This window comes from Sinocyclocheilus grahami, unplaced genomic scaffold, assembly GCF_001515645.1.
Source record: "Sinocyclocheilus grahami isolate Dianchi unplaced genomic scaffold, SAMN03320097.WGS_v1.1 scaffold115.1, whole genome shotgun sequence".
In the NCBI taxonomy this organism is placed as follows: domain Eukaryota; kingdom Metazoa; phylum Chordata; class Actinopteri; order Cypriniformes; family Cyprinidae; genus Sinocyclocheilus; species Sinocyclocheilus grahami.
Genome location: NW_015505294.1, coordinates 876661 through 895152, shown reverse-complemented (window position 1 = coordinate 895152; position 18492 = coordinate 876661). Strand labels below are relative to the sequence as shown.

Sequence of the window (18492 nt, the reverse complement as noted above, 5' to 3'; positions counted from 1 at the left end):
TATATATATATATATATAAAATACATTTTTAAATATAAATTGAACCTAAATAGCGATATTTTAAAATAAAAAAGTTAAAAATAACAAAAGCACATATGACTAAAAAGTAATTTCCCCCAAAAAATACTAATATAAAAAAAAAGCCAGTTTGAAATAATGCAAACTTTAATAGTTTAATACTAAAATAACACTGATGATTTTAATCAGTAAAACATGTCAGTAAACAGAGTTAAACATGGTGTTCAGTGTTAAACACAGTGTTAAAGTTAGCAGTGTTAGCTAGAGACTCAAATTCATCACCCTACAGAGGGTGACAGTAGATTAATTAAGCACTTTTAATTAGCCTCATGAGCTCGGGGCCAAACGATTTGAACGCACATTGTTCAGATCATATCCTCCAACCAGTAATAATCCTTCTGAGATACCGTTCACGTCGCTTTGGCTTCCAGGCAGCCTGGGAAGTCTGGGTAAACACAATAGCTTTTCATACATGGTAGGAAGATGAGAAACAATGGATGTTGGAGATAAAGCTGGCATGAAAGGATCTGGAGGATGGATATACAGCTAAAACGCAGTCTCTAGCTCCCTCGTGGTGATTCTGATAACATAGACACTTTGATGTGGTGGCATATAATTCATTTCTATGCTGCTTGAAGTTACTTAGTTCTGGTAGGTGCAGGTCTTGAATCAGCATGCTATAACCTAAATAATAACCAAAAATTTACAATAATTACAAAAAACAATAAATGGGTTTGTATGCAGACCATGTGAATATAATCACATCCCAACTAGATGCCTGTAGCTTATTCTGCAACAAAGTGGAAGCTCATTTAAATTGTGGCAGCTTTCTGTTCTGCAGACACTGAGGAAAGAGTGCTGATTTAGTCCAAGGCTCCAAGCTTCCCTCCATCCATATGCAATACTGAATATTTTAAAGACATAACACTGAAAATGAAGCAGAATGTACAATTGTGTTCGAGGGATTTGTTGGCAAACTTTAAGACATGAGCCTGGCTATTTTCATTTTTTATAAAAACTTTGTAAAAAAATTTATTAGGACATGACTCCTACAATTTACCTTCTAACTTGCCAATAAATAAATAAATAAATAAAATTAAATCAGTCGATCAGTCTTAAATCAGTATACATACACATTAGATTATGAACATTCCTGCAGGGTATAATATGATATGATATGATATAATATGATATAATATAATAAATTGTAAAATATTTTGTGTATACATTTTTATTAATATTATAAAACACACACCCACACACGTACAGTGGGTACGGAAAGTATTCAGACCCCCTTAAATTTTTCACTCTTTGTTATATTGCAGCCATTTGCTAAAATCATTTCACAGTGATCTTTGGGTTCTTCTTTACCTATAAGGCTCTTCTCCCCTGATAGCTCAGTTTGGCCGGACGGCCAGCTCTAGGAAGGGTTCTGGTTGTCCCAAACGTCTTCCATTTAAGGATTATGGAGGCCACTGTGCTCTTAGGAACCTTAAGTGCAGCAGACATTTTTTTGTAACCTTGGCCAGATCTGTGCCTTGCCACCATTCTGTCTCTGAGCTCTTCAGGCAGTTCCTTTGACCTCATGATTCTCATTTGCTCTGACATGCACTGTTAGCTGTAAGGTCTTATATAGACAGGTGTGTGGCTTTCCTAATCAAGTCCAATCAGTATAATCAAACACAGCTGGACTCAAATGAAGGTGTAGAACCATCTCAAGGATGATCAGAAGAAATGGACAGCACCTGAGTTAAATATATGAGTGTCACAGCAAAGGGTCTGAATACTTAGGACCATGTGATATTCCAGTTTTTCTTTTTTAATAAATCAGCAAAAATGTCAACAATTCTGTGTTTTTCTGTCAATATGGGGTGCTGTGTGTACATTAATGAGGAAAAAAATTTACTTAAATGATTTTAGCAAATGGCTGCAATATAACAAAGAGTGAAAAATTTAAGGGGGTCTGAATACTTTCCGTACCCACTGTATGTGTGTATGTTAAAATATTAATAATATGTTATATATTGTAGATGATTCCTAGTATTTTCATGCTCTAATGCAAAATTAATAATAATAAATTAATATTATACAATAATATAAGAGCGATATTATATTTCATATGCTACATATAATGTTTATTCCTTGTATTTTATTTCTAGTATTTATTTACATATCCTAACACAATGTACAAAATAATATCAGCAATAACATATAAATGACAACATTACATAATATACAATACATAATATTAAAATATATTGATATTATTTTACAATATTATAAGAGCTATATTATACTTCTAGCATACATATACTGCTTAGAGGGTTTAGAGGCTACCATAAAATATTCAAATTAACATTATAAAACAGTATTAAAATTAACATTATGTATTATATTATTCATATATTATATCTAATATGTTAAAGCTGTAGTCCGTAAGTTTTGCCTCTTTGTCGCCATCTCTGTTTGAAAACCTGCAATTGCAGCTGTGTGCAGAATTATCTTCCTTGCGTGGGTTGTGCACCGGCACAGCTCCAGCGCAGATGAATCTAATGTTTTGAGGAGAATGTGTGGCAGTCACCGCACCGGTGTGGATATTGTACTTTGCACTCACAGATTCTAGCCTACATCTTGGAATATGACCCAAATAAGAATTTTCACCGGACATTGTCATCTGAACAAGTAAGTAACAAGTCTGCCACGTTTGTTCTGACCAACTGAGGAAAAAAGCATTACCATAAATCGTGCTACCAATGGTGATTTAATCTAAATATATATATATATGATACATAACTTGAATATTATTTCATATGATACATATAATGTTTAAAGGACTTACAGGCCACTTAAATTACCAACTACTTTTGTCTCTATTGTGTTTGTAGGTGTTTTTGTTTTTATAAGTGGCTGAGGTTTATGTTGCAAACCCCCTGACAAATGGGTATTTGTGCCCCTGCCAGCATCCAAAACACATCAAGCTGGTCTTTCCAACAGCAGACTCTTCATCACTCAACACATCTATAATCTTGACAAATTTCTCATGCTTCCAGCAAATGAAGTAACGATGGATTTTACAGCATCTTGTTTGACGCACACTCTCAGTGCCATTAAGAGGATTGTGAAGGAAAACAATTAACAAATATGGCAAAGGCAGAGCAAAGATACTCCTATTGGTCGGCGCTGTGCGGGGTAGTTGGTGGTAAAAGCACAGAGGTGAGGGAAGAGAAATCAGCCAGGAGCTAATCTACTGCACTGCTCCAAAAAAAAAACACAACAATGTAATAAATCTCCCCCGGGTCGCCAATCAATTCCACTGAATTCTCATGTGTTTCCCATTGACGGTTTAGGAGAAGGTCTAGATATTTCAGTCTTCATCCAGATGAAGTGAAGAGAAAGCAGAGATGGGAAGCCAAGTAAGTGTGTGTTTGCAAGTGTGTGTGTGTCCAAGAGGGTTACGTTAGTCACCAGAGGGCAGCGGTAAACACAGAGTGAGTCATTCTTCAAAGAGTGACAGGTGCATTCAAAATGTCTCTTCCTGGCCACGTCCCATTCCAAGAAAATGCCTCCTGTCATGTCCTTACTCACAAATTACATAATCAAGTGCATATAACTAAAAAGAAAACACCTCATTCCATAGATCATCTGGAATTTCAGGTTAGAAAATGAATTTCTGAGATTGAATAGAAGCGGAACAATTACAGGCACACGTCCACAATCATTTTAAGTTGTTTTCTTCAGTTCCATGAACATGAATGATGTTTTCCTATCTGGCCATGAATGTCCTTCGTATGAACATCTATCGGAGTGACAGTAAAGGGTGACCTTGCCTTTTCAGGAATGACATACATGGAAAACATAAAAAAGGCTTGATGTCACGTGAAAAAAAAAATCTTGCTGATAGTGGAGGAGGAACATCTTGAAGGCAGAATATTAAAGAGACACCTATAGCAGCCAGAACACCCTAGCAACCACATGGCAACATCTTAGCAACCAATCATCCAGAACTCCCTAGCAACACCCAATATTATTCTAACAACCAGCCAGAAAACTGTAGAGAAAGGAGCAGAACACTCTAGCAACATCCTAGTAATTACACAGAACACCCTAGCAACCAGCCAGTACACCCTAACAACCAGCCATATCCCCATAGAAAAAAGCTAGCCACATCCTAGCAACCACCCAAAACACCCTAGAAATCACCAATATCACCATAACAACTATCCAGAAAACTAGAGATAGGACCAATTATCCAGAAAATGTCCAGATCACCAAAGCAACCAGCCTGAACACTGTAGAGATTGCAGCAATTACTCAGAATACCCAAGCAACCAGTTAACAACACCCTAGCAACTGCCCATATCTTCCTGGCGACCAGCTAGCAAAACAACCTAGAAGTTACCTAGATTGCCCAAGCAACCACCCAAGACACCCTATAAATCCCCAAGATCACCATAACATCCATACAGAAAACTGTGGAGACAGGGGCAATTACTCAGAACACCCTAGCATCCAGCCAGAACACCCTAACAACCACCCATAGCACCCTAGTAACCAACTAATGACACCCCAGAAATCACACAGATCACCAGAGCAACCAGTCAGAACACTGTAGAGATTGGAGCAATTACTCAGAACACCCAAGCGGCCAGTTAACAACACCCTAGTAACAAGCCAGCACACTCTAGCAACCACTCATAACTCCCTAGCAACCACCCAGAACACTCTAGAAAACAGATCCCCACAACAACCAGCCAGAACACTGTAGAGACTGGAGCAACTGCCCAGAATACCCTAGCAACCAGCTAGCAAGAACTTAACAACCAGCCAAAACACCTTAGCAACCAAACAACACATAACAACATCCAGGATACCTTAGCAATCACCAAGAACATGCTCACAACCACTTAGAACAAACAATAACTAGCTAACAACACTCAGCAACACCCAGAATACCTTAGCGACAACCAAGAACACACTCACAAATGCTTACAATACATAATAACTGGCTAACAACACCCAGAATACCTTAGCGACAACCAAGAACACACTCACAACTGCTTTAAACACAACTGGCTAACAACACCTTGTATACCTTAGCGACCACCAAGAACATGCTTACAACAGCTTTGAACACATAATAACTGGCTAACAACACCCAGAATACCTTAGCGACCACCAAGAACATGCTCACAACTGCTTTGAACACATAATAACTGGCTAACAACACCCAGAATACCTAAGCGACCACCAAGAACACACTCACAACCGCTTACAACACCTAATAACTGGCTAACAACACCCAGAATACCTTAGCGACAACCCAGAACGTCCTAGTAACACATTAGCAACCACTTACAACCCCCCTAGAAACACCACTCACATTTTTCTTCATAAAATAGGCCTAGTTTACCATAAATCTAGTGCCACTTATGATATCCCAGGGGGAATATGGACAATAAACAGAATGGGAAATTTACTTTTAAAAGTAATGCATTAAAGGCACAATATGTAATTTTCACCGCTAGAGGGCGCGTATTCAAAATAAACAAATAGACAAAGGCGTAGTTTGATGACGCCGTGACTGAGTGTGGAATCATGGGAGTTGTGGTCTTCATCCCCACAGCCGATGCAATCCGACGGTACTCGGGCAGAAATCATGTTCATGGATGAGCTAATGATTTATTAATGTAGTAGAATGAAGCAGGGTGAGGCTGAAAGTCGTCGAAGTGAAACGAGGCCGCTCACCGAGCGTGACACATGGCTCGAAAGCAGCGGAGCTTTTATTATGCCACAGTCGACCGCTTCCGCTCCTTCCGGTCGTGCATATGTGGGGGGAAAAAAGCAGCGCTGTTTTATCATATTAGATATACGTTTGAAAGTTCTGTTATAATGCTACTCTGTGCGGTCGTCATCGGTCTATTAAAACGCACAACATATTAAAGCGTCTGGTAATTCCATGTTTTCTACAAAACCGGAAATCGAGGAGTTATGACGTCATTGGCAGGTGACACTATGGACACGCTCCGTGTCACTAGTTAAAATTGCTTATTTCTCTGGATTTAAACATTCTTCGAAACATTTGGGATAATGTAAGTACACAAGTCAGCAAAATATATAACACCGTTCTAGTGGTTTTTGGATATTTTAATAAAAAAAATCTTACAGATTGTGCCCTTTAAAGGGTTAGTTCAGCCAAAAATGAAAATTCCGTCATTAATTACTCACCCTCATGTCATTTCAAACCCATAAGACCTTCGTTCATCTTCTGAACACAAATTAATATATTTTTTATATAATCTGAGAGCGGCGTGACGCAGCTGACACAGAACAGCATACGCTGTTTACTTCCAGCTGACATTCTCCAAAATGGCACCAGGGTGATGCGGAGGAGACGAATTGTTGAATAAAGTCTTTTTTTTTCTTTTGCGCACAAAAAGTATTCTCGTAGCTTCGTATAATTGCGGATGAACCACTGATGTCACCTGGATTATTTTACAGATCTCCTTGCTACGTTTCTGGACTTGGGAACATTTCAGTTGCGTTGCTGTCTATTCAGGGCCAGAGAGCTCTCAGATTCCATCAAAAATATCTTAATTTGTGTTCCGAAGATGAACGAAGGTCTTACGGGTTTGAAACAACATGAGGGTGAGTAATTAATGACATAATTTTCATTTTTAGGTGAACTAACCCTTTAAGGCCCGTTCACACCAAGCATGATAACTATAAAGATAACGATAAAGATATAGTTCTAAAAATCAATCTCAATATTAAAGAATAGCAGAGTCCACACCACAGCTATAACGAAAAAGGCACAGAGAAACTATATCGTTGGAATCACTTTCAGAATTTTTTTTCCAGCTGATGAATGATACAAACATTGACAGCCAATCAGAATCCATCTTGCTATAATGAGCTGGAGAATTTAAAGCAGCAGACGAGCATGTGCTTAGAATAAACAGACGATATCGTTCTCTGGTGTGGATCTTTATAGTTATCGTTCTTGGTGTGAACGGGGCTTTACAATATTGCGTTACTCCTTAGAAAAGTAACTAATTACCTCACGTTGTTACTTTTTATGGAAAGTAATGTGATACGTTACTTTTGCATTACTTTCTGGGCTGGGCTTGCTTGTTTGTTTTTAATATCTCAATCTCAACATGGGGACAGGAGAGCTGTCAGTAAATAAATGGGAAAACAAAGTAACTGGCAGTACTTATTTGAAAAAGTAACTCGGATATTTTCTTGTAAATTAAAAAGTTGTTTAATCCTCATGGTTAGTGCACCCACATACAGCGCAACTGAGCCCTTGGTGACCCGAGTTCGAATCCCGTCTCTTTTGTCGATCCTGTTCCCCTCTCTCTCTACTCAATGAATTCCTTCTGCTCTCTACTGTCCTGCCTGAATAAAGGCATAAAAAGCCCATGAATGTAACTTAAAAAAATAAAATAATGCATTACTTTACTAAAAAGTAATCTGATTATGTGACATGCATTACTTCTAATGCTTTACCCCCAACACTGAGAACCAACGATATTATATATTTTATATAATATTTTGTCATAGCCAACACTAAATAGAAGACCACTTATGAATCCGCTTATGAATGAATGATTCCACTTACTGTACATCCCTTTAGAGTGGAAAAACCTCTTAACAACTCTTCATCATAAATACAGTGCAATACTATAACACTATACACCACATCTCCTGATAGTCTCAATATATATGACAAAGTGCAGTGCTCTTTCACAGCAAGCGCCACCAATATGCCATCAAAGAAGAAGCTCTGTTATGTAACTTGCTTTAGGAAGGTGAGACTAATGCTGTTCTATAAGCTAGCATCCCTCAGAGAACAGCTTGAGCAGTGAGGTCACATCTCTCTGTCTGTTTGAATAGAAAAACTCTGCCCTCTACGGGACGGCTGTGATGGCCTCACTCCACAAACACTATGCCATTCACACAGAAATGAGCTTTAGAGGGTGCGGAGAGGTCATACCCTCATCGAAGCACCATAAGAACCAATACAGTTGTGTTTTCATCGTATTTTTACATCTAGACGAGTTATGTTGTTTATCTTTGAAATGAAAAAAAGTTTAAAATATGAATAAAAATGTGTTTGCGTTAAGACGAAGAGTGTATTGTGAAGATAAATTAGCATTTTACCTTGAAGCAAATGCTATGCACACCCTAGTATGTCCTTCAAAAATACTAGCTGCCTGCGCAGAATCAAAAAGGAGAGAGAAATATCTAAAGCGTGAGTGTGTTTTGGAGTGAGCAGTCGTTCTCGCTGTAACCCACAGGTTTGCCCGGATGAGGAGACGCTCCAGTCTCAGCAGCATATGGTGGCTCAGTGGGAGCTCCATGCAGATCTCACACATGAAACGCAGCATAAACAAGCCCAGCCCGACATGCGCTGACCGCACTGACACCAACACACAGACCAAATTAAAGGCTGAAATCACACAACATCAAATCAACAAAGAGATAACAACATAGTGATTGAAATAAACGTGATTGTGGCTAAAGTCCAGCAGGTTTTTGGCAAAACACACACACACACACACACACAGACAATCCTCAGGCGAAATTGCAGTGCACCAAATGCTCGTCTCCATGTTCATGCCAGTACTCTTGTTAGGAGCTGTCAAACAATATACTGTAGTTTTTAAAATGACCACTGCCAATGTCTAGAGGGCAGGTTTGCCTTATAGCTGAATGAACTACAGCTTACTGTTAAGAAATAAGATGTATATAAAATCAATGAAATCACAAGCACATTTATTTTTAATTTTAATTGTGCTTTAATGATGAAAACATTAATATGGAATTATTATAAAAAAACTAAAAAACTAAAATATTTCAAAAAGCATTTTCTTTTGAAGTTGTTTTTCCACCACATCTGATATCACTGAAATATACTATTAAAGTATTTATCAATATATATATTTTTATTTTACATTTCATTTTTATGCATATTTACGTGCTTTTGTCATTTTATTAAAAATATTAATATTTCAGCTTGATTTTAATTATTTAATTATTTTATTTATTTTTATTTAGTCATTTATACATCACAGCATCACTGAAATAACAATAAATTAATAATAATAATAAAAAAAACAACACTACTACTACTACTACTACTAATAATTATTATTATTACTAATTTTATTATTGTTATTATTATTACTTTTACTATTATTATCATTATATATCTTCTAATACACTGTTTAACATTTTCAAAAGTAATATTATTTCATGACAGGCTCTTTTCTTTGACACTGTACATAAATTATTTAATAATTGAAATATTTATTATTTAAAAAAGTATATATATACTATGCTGATATATATATGTATATATGTGTGTGTGTGTGCTATTATATTATATTATATTATACTGAGCAACAGGGGCGCCGCTATGGTTTCCGGGCCCCCGAACATCATTGACTCGGAATTAGATTTACTGAAATTCTTTTGCTTGTGTTTCATGAATGAGGTCCAGTGACATCAGAGGTGAGTGTCCACACAAAGACAACCCGTTCAATTAAAATAGAGAAAAGGAGAAAAGAACAGCTCTGGTACAGTACAGCGCGTATGGCAGCGAAGGAGTCTTTGTGTCTGAGATCTCCAGGGGGCTTAATAGCACTCAGCTGAGGAGGCAGAATCCCTTCCATTAGAGCAAATGAACAACAACACGGCTGGTGGGGGGTCAGTAGTAAACGTTTAGCTGAATACTCACCAAAATCTACTCATCAAATCCAACTGCCTTTAGCAGATCCCTATACAGTGATGCACCTCACCCGCTAGACAAGGACTCTGAGCGATATACCTGAGAAATTAAAAACAGCACCATCTGAGATTCATTTGCATTTGAATCTAATCCGTTCGTGCTCCGTTGTGACAGCTGATCAATAATAGACCAATAGCATGAGTCATCTGAGATTTTGGATAGATTTAGTGCTCACTGTCGTGCAGGCCTGGATTGGCTAACCGGGCCGGTCTGTTTTTTGGCCTCGAGGGCCGGTATTGTCATGCCACTGCTATGGGGTTGAAATATGGATGCCCGTATTTAAGGCATCAAAAAAGCGTCCCATATGAAAGTTATAACACAGTTTGTCCCGTATTCGCAGGCATACGCCATATAACCACCAGACCATATGAATAACAAATTCTCAATTGATAATTAATCATTATTTTTGCACAAAATATTGTTTTATTTGTGAACGTATCTGGTTGTTGAAGGCTTTAAAACCAAGCGGAATCCTCTGCCGGCTGCTCCTGTTTCACAGCCAGCAGTTCTCTCAATAATAGCCATTTTAGTTCAAAGTGCATAGATGTTTCATAGACGTTCAGTTGTTATGCTTTCAAATTTCTTGCCATTTGTACGTATGTAATTTCACAGTATTTTCACCTCCTAAATTACTACACTACTTGAGCAGTCACGATTTTATAATGGTACAATTTATGATGACGATGACTTTTTTTATGACATTAAAATTATTTTTAGAATACAGGTTAAGCAAAGCAAATGCGATTATTTCTGAGAACTTTTTAACTGCAGGCAGACATTATGGTACAGAAGGCCTACAAATATTTTGTTGGAGATATGCGAGCAAAAAATAATAGATTAAAAAATGTATTATAGAAAGCGCAAAGGTGGCGCTGAAAAGGCCAGTAAAATAATCAAATCAAATAAAAACAAAGCTGTAGAAAAATATAATGAATTGCAAGTCTGTAGAGAACAGTGCGCTATTGCAGACTTATTTACTGAAGTTTTAATTACATTATTGTAATAGCTATAGTCAGTCGTGAACTAAAGTGGGACTCTCTAAGGCATGAAACTCCAGGGCTGAAAATGACTCCCACTCCGGCCCTGCTGTTGTGAAAAACACAAGCACACAAGCTTGATTGGAGTTGGACCAGTCTAGGATGGCGTTCACACCTGAGCCACAGAGACGTGTCGATGACTGAAACCTAGCTGATCTTCTGCCCCGAAACCGGGCTTGGATTCCCAGAAATCCAGCATGGATCCACATATCATCACTGGGATTTACAGCTGACCCCGTATTTCACCAGTGTGTCACAGAGAGCATGTGGGAAACTGGCAATGGCAGTCATTCAGGACAACCGGTGTTATTTTAGTATAATTGATGTATTTTCATAGGTTTCTGAATTTTTTTTTATTTCATTTAAAGTTCCAGTTAATGTGCTTTCTATTTTATTTATTTATTAATGGTATTATTCAATTTCCAGCGATATTGTCAACTTGATTGCACAGATACTATTTGAACTGAACTGAGCTGGACGATGATATCCGTTACGGACTGCTCAGAGACCGAGTGAGGATCCAAATGCACTGTTTATTAGGAAAGTCCAGAAACAAAATCAGACAGCAGGCAAGGGTCAACACACAGGCTATCAGTCCAACTAAACAACAAGGCAGAGGACACAAGCAAAGAGTCCAAAAACCACGATACATACAAACAAAAGAACCGTTCAGAGATGCAATGTAACACTTACAAGACTTTGCAAAGAATAACAAACTAAACCAGACTTATATAGGGTGAGCAGACAGGATAAATGAGACACAGGTGCAAACAGTGAGTGTTGATGAGTCCGGGCAAAGGATTATGGGAAATGAAGTTTTTGATGGAGTGGTAGAAGTCTGGGATGGAGTGCCCTCTAGGGAAGCTCACGGGGCACTCCAGCTAGAGATCATGACAATATCACTGAATAAATGATGAACTGACTTTTGAGTGTTTACTGTTGTCCTTTTACATTATTACACACTATTTTCCTATTTAATACTGTAAAGCTGTTTTGACACAATCTGTATTGATAAAAGTGCTATATAAATAAAGGGGACTTGACTTGACTATTAATAACCTTACTCTTAAAAGTCAATTTCAGAACATAAATTCCAATGAATTTGTACGCGGAATGAATCCTACAAAAATAAAATAAAATACAATTTCTGAAATGAAGACAAACAGATACACACAGAAAGGACCAGTCACATTTCCATCATTTTCTTTTTTTTAACAATATATTTCTTTTTTTCTGAGTGATATTGAACTAATTTATTGTTTGTATTACCTCATTTATTTATTTATTAATGAATTTATGTATTATTTGTATAATGTATATAATGTCGAATGTATACTTTTTATGTATTATTATTATTATTATTATTTACAGCTTTTGTCCTCCACTTATTGTAATATATGTATGCTTTTATAAGAGACAGATAGATGAAAGCAGATGACCTTCACATGCAGCAAACCTGGAGGACAAGGATTTAATCATCAGGAATCAATTCACTCCCTTTTCCTATTAACTGAAATTGATTGTTTAAAAGGAATTTGAAGGAATTTGCCTGAAATAAAACACTTAAAACTCTGAGGCACAGAATACAAATTTATTTAGTTTGTTTTATTCATTTGAATGTGTCCTTACAGAACACAGGGTGATGAATTTGGCAAGATACCTGTATTTTTTCAACGAAATTATTCCTAGATGGGTTCTACTGCAGTAGTGCTTTCTGTACATAACTCACTCGCTGCCACAAAGGGACGTGAGCATAGATAAACATTGGAGTCAATAAGATGCTTCAGCATCAATAAAACCTAATTACTTCTCTCCTTGAAATGTTGTTGACCTGCAAGCTAGTTGACTAACGTGTCTGCATCTTTCTATTGATCCAATTCTTTAAAACGATTCAGTCAAATCAACTCGCAGATTGTTTGTGAATCACTCAGATGCAACGGAAGACTTTGTTTGGGAGTAACAAAACAACAATTTTAATACAAAAATGACACGAAAAGTCCTGCCCTGGAACATCAGGTAACATCTTTGAATGATAACAATTTTTTTTATCTAAATGAACTGATTCACTAAAATCAATCGGACCAGCATATATTATCAAGTGTCATATCATTGGTCTATTTAAAGTACTGTATGAGACATAAAACTTTAAACCTTGACGATTTGATGGTAATATTGGATCATTTCACCAGCTCGCTCGTTCTATCTTGTTTATTTGAACTAATTTGAGATAAAATGCCGTCATATCCAAACATCCAAGAGTTCACATATACGCTATCTTTAGTATTTAGGTATATATACTACACTCTAAAAAATGCTGGGTTCAAAACAACCCAACCGCTGGGCCAAAACAACCCAACCGCTGGGTCAAAACAACCCAATAGCTGGGTTTGTCCCTTTTTAACCCAGCGCTGGGTTATATTTAACCCACCATTTTTTAGAGTGTAGTATATATACTATCTTTAATATTTAGGTAATGGCTGTTAACTTGTGTCATAGTAATTTTTTAATACATACATGAAGTCAGTTCCCCTTAAGTTCCTACAGGTGTTGTTTTCATTAGAAGAGTAAGCACAGGTCATTAAAACAATGACCTCACAGCAAAGATTATATAACAATTCATAACTGCAATAGTGAGCATGTGTGTCTGTTACTAGAAGTTTGTGTAATATCTGCAGATTGAATTCTTAAAGTGCTGCTCCATATGTCGAGGTTTGTGAAGGCTTGAGGGGGCACACGCGGTCACATGGACTTCCCAATTTTCAGACTCTGAGCTGACAGCTGGATTGCTCTCAGCGGGGCCCCTCTGGCTCCGGTAAACCAATCATCCGTATGCACATGCATACACACACACACACACACCACCACCACCAGAACCACATGAATTCAGTACTGCATACTCTGAACATACGGACATCCAATATGCACAACACCATAGATCACACAAACACAACACACACTTCTGTAAATTGGTTTTCACAGTAGAGAGGCCTATATCACAAATGTTCCCTAACATAACATTTCTGCACACATATACACTCTGAAATGCACGTTCAGGATCATCTTGTCTGATATGTACTCACTTATCAGAATACACACACACATCTGATAGGGGGACATATTACATTAGCACTGGGGTAAATCTGCCTTGTAATGGTCATTTTTAAATAAAATTTTGTTGAAATTTTATATAGGCTGTCAACCCTGTTACTTTTCTGAGGACATAATTGTCTCAATATAAATTAAAATGAAATTAGCTTGAGATCACAGCTCAGTTTGACTTAATACGTTTTAATATACAGTGTGCTAGCATATTACGTTCTACAACGTCACAAATACAACTACAACATGTTTATTAAAAAATGAGTGCTGTCGAACAATTAATCGCATCCAAAATAAATGTTTTTGTTTACATACTGTAATATATGAGTGTGTACTGTGTATTTATGTATGTCAATACAAACACATGCATGTATACATTTAAGAAAAATATGTTATTTTTATATATTTATATATAATATAAAATATAATTATATAAATGTATATACATGTAAATATTAAAAAAATATATATTATGTATGTGTGTGTATTTATATATACACAATAAATAAACACAGCACACATACTTATATTTTGTAAACAAAAACTTTTATTTTGAATACGATTAATCGCAATTAATCATTTGACAGCACTATTAGAAATATAATTTAATGCTGATACTTCTACAAATTTCCACTTTTTAATTATCAGATGTTTGTTACAAAAAATCAAGGTAACAGAGTTGACATTTTAAGATCGTCACCTACTGAAAAATGTGAAAAAAGTGATAATAAGACACCTTGAAAGGTTTAATTCTTGAAACTATGATGATGATCATTATGGCACACCAACACACTTCTGTTAATTGTTTTTTCACAGTATAGGGCCTGTATATGCTATAAGTGCATTACAAATATCCCCTAACATATAATTTCTACACACATATAGTATACACTCTGAAATGCACGTTCAAGCATGTTCACCCCGAACTGTGTCTGACATCAGAAACCACACACACAGATTTGCTAGGATAGAAATACTACATTAGCGATGGGCTTATATCTATAAAATGTATGCCATTTCCAGTTATAATGGTGATTTTTAAAGTAAACATTTGTAGTATTTTATCTGTCAACCCTGTTACTTTTCTGGGGACATAATTATGTCTCATCATTAATAAAAAAATGTGTAGTTTTAGATAACACAACACACAATAAATGTGTACATTTTAATATACGTTAGGATATAATTATCTTAGAAAAATAACAGGGTTGATTTTACAGTTTAATTTGAGATTACATGTTTGTTCACAATGTCACAAATACAACTACTAGGTGTTTATTGGAAACAGAATCCAATGCTGATGTTTCTGTAAATTTCCAATCAGATGTTTAATATATAAAATCAAGGTAACAGGGTTGACATTTTAGGATTGACGCATACTGACAAACTTCAGCTTATCCTTAAAAGGTTTACTTATTAAAGTGATAATGTAAACTTTTGATGGTAACAGGGTTGACAGTTTTACGGTTTCATTTGAGATGCGTTTTTGTTTATTTTTGTATTATTTTTGAACTACTAGCTAGAAAGAATAGGGTGACCATACAGGCCATTTTTACGGGACACGGCCTTGCCAGGATTTCTATATTGCCTAAAATATCCAGGTTTTGGCAGTTTGCACTGTGCAGATCGATTGTTGTATGACATTCACGAGAGCTTTAGAGAGCAGAGCAGAATCACTCTCGCGGTACTTTGGTGTCATACAATGATCGGTGCGGAGCGACGGTTCAAGTATAACAAACAAACACATGCGCGTATTTGCATCGCTTTGATCGTTCTCTGTAGATCTCACCTTCTCACGTGCCATGATTGGTCGATTATATACAATACCTGCATGTTATTGGTCAAACTACTTTGGATGTTTTAGGCAATATAAAAATCCTGTCCAGGACTTGTCCTGAATAAATGGCACACATGGCCACCCTAAGAAAGAAAGAAAATTGAATGTTGAAATTTCTACAAATATTCACTTCTCAAATATCAAATCTTTGCATACAAATCAAGGTAACAGGGTTGGCAATTTGAGACATTTTAAGATTGTTTCCTACTGACAGACTTGAAAAAAAAAGTGATAAAAAGAGAAGACCTCAACTTGTCTTTGAAAGATTTACGTCTTAAAATTATGAGGATGTCATTTTCGATTTATGAAACAGTTCATTACTTTAAAAAAGTAAATATGATGGTAACCTGGAGACGCAGTTTCAAGGGTTTTAAAAACACATTATATCTAAAATCTAAAAATATACAGTGTTCTTGCATCTATTTTTGTGAATATAATTGAGTAGTTGGAAATACAGGGTGGAAACAGGACAAAAAATATTTGTTATGATTAAAAAAAGACAAAAACAATTGTTAGTCATTTTTTTCAGATGCATATGAGGAACACAAACAGCACCTGCTTTATAGAATGGCCCCATGACACACAGTAAACACGCTTCTTCTCATCTTTCACTGATCAAACGTGACACACACTCTCTATACATATGCACACACGCAGCCCTGCTGTAATGCCACACAGAACAAAATGTTCTCTCTCTCCATCCCATCATGCTCTAGGGACCCTCTCGCCATAGTGTTGAGCTTCCAGTGACACTCAAGGTAACGTCACCCCAATTCAAAGAAAAAAAACACCTATACTCGTTCACCTCCTCTCACTGTCTCTATGACATATAGGTGAGATACACCTCCCTCTCTCATGCTCCTCTTCTTTGTGTCTTTTCAGCTGCTGCATCCACCCCCTCCTCAGCGTATGCACCTCATTCAAGGGTAGCCCCCTCTCCTCACCTCTCACGTGCTGGGACACCTCTGTCCCCATTCTTAGCTTTCAAATACAGTGTTAAATTGACTACTTTTATAAAACATTTATGATCATTTTGTGAACTTGTGGCCTTATACCTTGACCACTGATTTCCATATAATGAAATTAGATGGAGACTGGGACTGTCAAGCTTGAAAAGGACACAAAAAGCACCATAAAAGTGTTTCATACAACTTGTGCACTACATTCTTTTCATTATGAAGCTAAACGGTAATATAAGACAAACATACTCATTAGACACATTAAAACATGGCTGATGGCATTGTTTTTTGTCATTTTTGCAGCCCCACTCCCCATTCACCTTTCATTCTATGAAAAGACGTAGCCAGGACATACTTCAAAAATTCACCTATTGCAAAGAAATACAGTCTCAGATATTTGGTTGAGTAAATAATAACAGAATAATTTTTTTGTGTGAATTATCCTGTTTTATAAAGACATAACCCTCTTGTTCACAGGAATTCAGGAGGATGAATGAATATGCATTGCGAAAATGGCTAATTACAATTACCCCAAAAAAGCGTGGAAAGCCTTGGAGGGGTTACTGAAGCGCAGCAAAACGGTAGTGATATCAATTGACGTCCTATAATAATTTCTGCTCCTGTGCCTTTAATATTGGCTTTCAAGGTGAAATGGAAAAAAGTGAATGGAGTGATTGAATGAAGATGAGAGGTGGAGAGCTGATATCGGCAAAAAGGAGAGGAAGGAGACCGTTCATGAGATGAAGAGATGGATAGAAGGAATGATAGGATGAGAGTCTCGCTTGACCAGAGTTATGTGATGCATTTCACGGTGCTGCATTTCTCCTTTGCCCTCTCTCTCTCTGCTGTACAGTTTTCTGCAACCTATGCACTAACAACTGATTCATGCTCTCCATGAGAGACCGGCACTCGCCAACACAAATGACAGCAGGAGTGGGCGCTCTGCCAAACGCCGTGACTTCAAACACTCCAATTTTATTGCATGCACATACATAAATAAAAATCAGTTAGGGATGTAACGGTATGAAAATTTCTTATCACGATTATAGTGACCAAAATTATCACGGTTATCGGTATTATCACGGTATTGTTAAAATGTGCTGGAGATGTTAAAAAAGTACAGACACATAAATCACTTCAAGTTTTATATTTAAAAATCAACAAACAACAAATAAAATGACTTTTTGTTTGCATAATCACTAAAACAATAACATTACCAATGATGTTCAGATTTTAAATGACAACAGTCTAATAGCATGTTGAAATATCTAATGGAAATGTTCAAATAAAGCTTTGAAAAAGTTTCATAAAAAGGTAAACCTCACATTTCAGCTTTTAAATAAAGAAAAGATATGTCAAAATGATAATGGATTAATAAATGTTTGTATTTTATCTGCTCCATAATAATTCTAGATAACTTATCTGAATTGTTTAAATGTGTAGAATCCACATAAGCTTGTTTTTCATCAACCGGTCAAAATTTACAGCAGGGCATGCTAATTCGGTCCGTTTTTGGCCAGACAGAAACTGCACACAGGCTGAATGTAAATATAAGTCTCTGTAAATCCACTCGCTGACAGCAGGTGGCGCTTATGGAAAAGCAGAATTAGAGCTGTTTCCCGTAAACTCCGTGGACAAAGCAGTATTGCGATTAAGAACACTTCCTTTAGGTATTACATGGAGCGAAGATGAAAACAAATGCCATCGAATCGTTTCTGAAGACAGTCAGAACCTTTAGAGGTACATTCA

At 36.6% G+C, this 18492-nt stretch overlaps 1 protein-coding gene across 8 annotated transcripts in view; it reads right to left on the bottom strand.

Annotated features, from left to right (window-relative positions):
- tjp1b (tight junction protein 1b) overlaps positions 1-18492 on the bottom strand; it is a 139139-nt gene that overhangs the window by 95078 nt on the left and 25569 nt on the right. The gene's annotated exons all lie outside the window — the stretch shown is intronic.